Here is a 4,946-nt window from a genome sequence, read left to right on the forward strand (position 1 = left end):
TACGTCTAACTATATCCATGTGTTAATTTATGTCAGAGAAGATATTAGACTCTAACTCATAATTCTTTTATTATATACTAAGTATAATAGCACTGTGGTTGGCATGAGAAACTCTGAGTTCAAATCCTGCATAAATCACTTTCTGTCTTGCGATTGGAAAAAAGTCACCAGGATGCTCTGAGCTTCAGTTTCCTCATCCCTGATGTCAGCGTGACAATAACTGTCCTACCCGCAAGATGACTATTTATTCTTCTAAGAGTTCTTTAGTAGGTGTCTAGTGTGAGTCAGGCAGAGAGACAATTAATGTAAGTACGTGTACATGATAGGAATCACGTGAGGCAGTGTATGTGTACGTACTTTCAGAAATTAATAAATCGATGCCTAGACACAGTAACCACACACTTAACCATGGAGTTTGCTCCACCTTTAAAAAACATACATCTTTTATTTAAAATTTTTATTGCCTTAAAAACTCAAACTTTTATTGTTTTAATGGCTAGTTTTTACAGGCCACACACTAGATATTGTCCACGGTGCTTTTGGTTCAGAGACCTACACGACCATAAGTACTTCTGCAGTCTGTGGGCAGTATTCCCATTGGCTGTTCTGTTAATTCGTTCATAACGTTACAGACGCTTGAATTTCTAAAAAGCAATGGAAACGCTGAGTGATGTGATCATTTTCTCCTTTACCTATTAAACATTTCACTGTGCACTTTCAAAATGTTCTTTATAAAGTTACAGCAAGAGCAATAAAAAGTGATGATCTACATCAGACTAAGAAGTTTTTGCTCAGCAAGAGAAACTGACAACAAAATAAACAGACAGCCAACTAAATGGGAAATGATATTTTCAAACAACAGCTCAGATAAGGGTCTAATATCCAAAATATACAAAGAACTCAGAAAACTCAACAACAGACAAACAAACAATCCAATAAAAAAATGAGAAGAGGACATGAGCAGACACTTCTCCCAGGAAGAAATACAAATGGCCAACAGATATATGAAAAGATGCTTATCTTCATTAGTTATTAGAGAAATGCAAATCAAAACTGCAGTGAGATACTACCTCACACCTGTTAGATTAGCTATTATTAACAAGAGAGGTAATAGCAAATATTAGAGAAGCTGTGGAGAAAAAGGAACCCTCATTCACTGTTGGTGGGAATGTAAAGTAGTACAACCATTATGGAAGAAAGTATGGTGGTTCCTCAAAAAACTGAAAATAGAACTACCTTATGACCCAGCAATCCCTCTACTGGGTATATACCCCAAAAACTCAGAAACACTGATACATAAAGACACATGCAGCCCCATGTTCATTGCAGCATTGTTCACAGTGGCCAGGACATGGAAACAACCAACAAGCCCGTCAACAGATGACTGGATAAAGAAGATGTGGCACATATATACTATGGAATACTATTCAGCCATAAGAAATGATGACATCAGATCATTTACAGCAAAATGGTGGGATCTTGATAACATTATACGAAGTGAAATAAGTAAATCAGAAAAAACCAGGAACTGCATTATTCCATACGTAGGTGGGACATAAAAGTGAGACTAAGAGACATTGATAAGAGTGTGGTGGTTATGGGGGGAGGGGGGAGAGGGAGAGGGAAAGAGGGAGGGGGAGGGGCACAAAGAAAACTAGATAGAAGGTGACAGAGGACAATCTGACTTTGGGTGATGGGTATGCAACATAATTGATTGACAAGATAACCTGGACATGTTTTCTTTGAACATATGTACCCTGATTTATTGATGTCACCCCATTAAAATTAATAAAATATTTTTAAAAATAAATAAAAAGTAACGAGGTCTTAGACACATCACAACCATTTTGATAGGGAAGTCTTTGCTCCTAAACTTGTCAGGAGGAAAATCAAAAGCATCCTTTTACACTAGCATGTTGACATTTGGGTTTGAATTAGCGCAGTCTCAGCGGCAATATCAGAACTGTAAAACGAATGTGTTAGGGTGACGGGTAGAGCTGCCTCATGGTCAGATGGGCCAAGCTTCTTACCTGATGGGTTAACCAACGCCACCAAAAGATGCAAAGTTTAGATTCAGACAGACCTGCAGATTTCAATATTTCTAGCATGTCACTCTTTTACAGTGAGTCTCACAAACTTTCAAGTTTTAGAAAGAAATTCTTAATAAGCGTACACTTCCCACATTTGGGGTGGAAGGCAGTCTGATCAGGTGAACACTCACTCTCATAATACCTAACAGCTTAGGGGGCACAGTGTTCTTTGGTAAAGGAAGTTTGAAAAAAATACAATTAGTCTCACAAATCTGCCTTCAACCATATAGTAATTCACTTCAACTTCTATGAATGTTCCAAAATACACTTCACTTGTAAAGAAAATTTGATGCTCTTAATTTGCCAAATTTGATTCACAGGAGAAAAAAAATAGAGACAACAATTCTTCTGTTAGTCATAAGCAGGACAGTGTAATAGGATAAACAGGAATAAAATAAATTCAATTTCTTTCGTATTTTATTTAACTCCTATAAAATAATTTCCTGTAGCCTTAAGAATAAAGAACTGCTTAGACATACTCATCAGTTGGTGTAGGTATATTCTTTGTTTCTCGGGCCCACGGTAATGCCTCCATAATTCCTATAGTTATTTCGCAGATTTGTAATAGAGCTCACCCCTCTGTTAACTTAAGGGCAAACCCTAAGAAGTCATCCAGGCCTCAATGACGTTCCTCTCGATTCTCGATCAATGTGCCTACAGTGAAAACTGGAATTCTATCTAATGGACATTGTCCATTTTGGTAAACAACCATAGGTATGCACATGTCTCTGAATAGACTGGGAAAATTGTCTTCATAAAAGCTGTTGTCTCAAGAGAACCAGATTCTCCGGTGACTGCGGTAAACACCCCACCCGCCCCGCCCGGCCCCAAGGCCAGGGAAGGCGGGCATGAACAAAGAGTGTTCCGTTTCATTTCCACCCAGGGCGCTCTCTCCTGCAGGGGTTGCTACCGCTGCCTAACGGAACAATCAGGCAGTCTGCAGTGGGGGAGTGTCTGTGCACGAGGGGAGGCACCATCCTAAAAGGTCTATTATCCAGTCGATATGTGTACAGAACTCTCATTAATGTTAATTAGATTTACTTGCCAGTACTAAGGGGAGGCTAGACCTTAAACAGCAACTTTGAAAAAAAAAAAACCTGTCTAGCATTGCAAAACATGGTGGGGGGGGGGGGGGACGAGAAATCATTCCTGCCTCCAAGCAACCTTAACTTGTGTAAAAGACATTTATGTGGCCATTAACCCAGGCAGAAATTGAACTTGTCAGCATTACATGCAGAATGTATACAAGGGTAACTGCTCATGAACAATTCCTCAAATGAATTAAGTACGAACTGGATTTACTTCTAGGCGGTAGATGTACTCTGTCCATCATCTTCCTAATAGAACAACTGCAAGAGGTTGAGGTTTTATAGGCTTTTATTCATGCTTGCCTTTAAGGTGGAAGACAAGGGATCAAAAAAAAATAAAATAAAAAGCTGCTGGTAGAGATTGGGCTTATGAATAAAACCAAAATCTGAGGGTCATTCTTGTCTTCTCTCTTTGTCACTTAGCCTGTTCCTAATCCACCAGCAAATCCCATTATTTTCTTTAAGATCAGACCTTGTTTCTCACCTGCACATCTACCACGCTGGTCCAAATCAACATAGGTCTCCACCTGCTTATGGTGACAGCTGTAACTGGACCCTATGCCACCATCTAAAGGCCAGAGTATCCCTTTTCACATAAAAGCCAAAGCCTGTCTTGCTCCACCTATTTCTTCTAGCAACTGGCTATCATTGGTTGGCAAACCGCGGCTCGCGAGCCACATGCGGCTCTTTGGCCCCTTGAGTGTGGCTCTTCCACAAAATACCACATGCGGGCACCACCTCAATAAGGAATGTACCTACATATACAGTTTAAGTTTAAGAAATGTGGCTCTCAAAAAAAATCTCAATCGTTGTACTGTTGATATTTGGCTCTGCTGACTAATGAGTTTGCCGACCACTGCGCTAACTCATTCAAAGTGAAAGACTTAGGCGGTCCTCACAGTGGGCTGGACCTCACCCACGATCTCTGTGAGCTCAGACTCTTCAGGGCCCCTTCTCTCCCACTTCTCAAGCCACACCACCCCCGTGGGGTCCTGTGGATGTACCAAGGCCTCTCTGGTCTCAAGGTCTTGCCATTTGCCTATCCTGTAGAACAAGGGTCGGGAACCTTTTTGGCTGAGAGAGCCATGAACACCACATGTTTTAAAATGTAATTCCATGAGAGCTATACAATGGCCCATGTATGTTAGGCATTATCCAATAAAAATTTGGTGTTGTCCCGGAGGACAGCTGTGATTGGCTCCAGCCACCTGCAACCATGTACGTGAGTGGTAGGAAATGAATGGATTATAATACATGAGAATGTTTTATATTTTTAACGTTATTATTTTTTTTATTAAAGATTTGTCTGCAAGCCAGATGCAGCCATCAAAAGAGCCACATCTGGCTCACAAGCCATAGGTTCCCAACCCCTGCTGCAGAAAATAGCATCCTCCCTCCCCATGTCTGGTACTCCCTCTGCGTTTCTCTCTCTTGCTGTGCTCTGTGGGACATAGCACCATAATAATTATACACTTAGTAATGCATCTATCTGTCCGCAACCATCTGCCCCGGTTGAATATCAGCTCTATATGGGCACTTGGTCTGGGATTCTACTGTTGACCCAACACCATAGACAGTGACCAAAACATAGTATAACCATCCAACAAAAGCCTCTTCAAGAAATAAAGTAAAATGTTATTGGGGTAGTTGAGAAAATATTGTATTCATGCTCAGTTACTAACAGACAGCAAAGTCATTTTCTCTAGCATCCGAAAATTTCTCCATCCCATCGTAAGAGATTACATAGGAAGATAGAGCCACAGGTCAA

This window comes from Saccopteryx leptura, chromosome 4, assembly GCF_036850995.1.
Source record: "Saccopteryx leptura isolate mSacLep1 chromosome 4, mSacLep1_pri_phased_curated, whole genome shotgun sequence".
In the NCBI taxonomy this organism is placed as follows: Eukaryota; Metazoa; Chordata; class Mammalia; order Chiroptera; family Emballonuridae; genus Saccopteryx; species Saccopteryx leptura.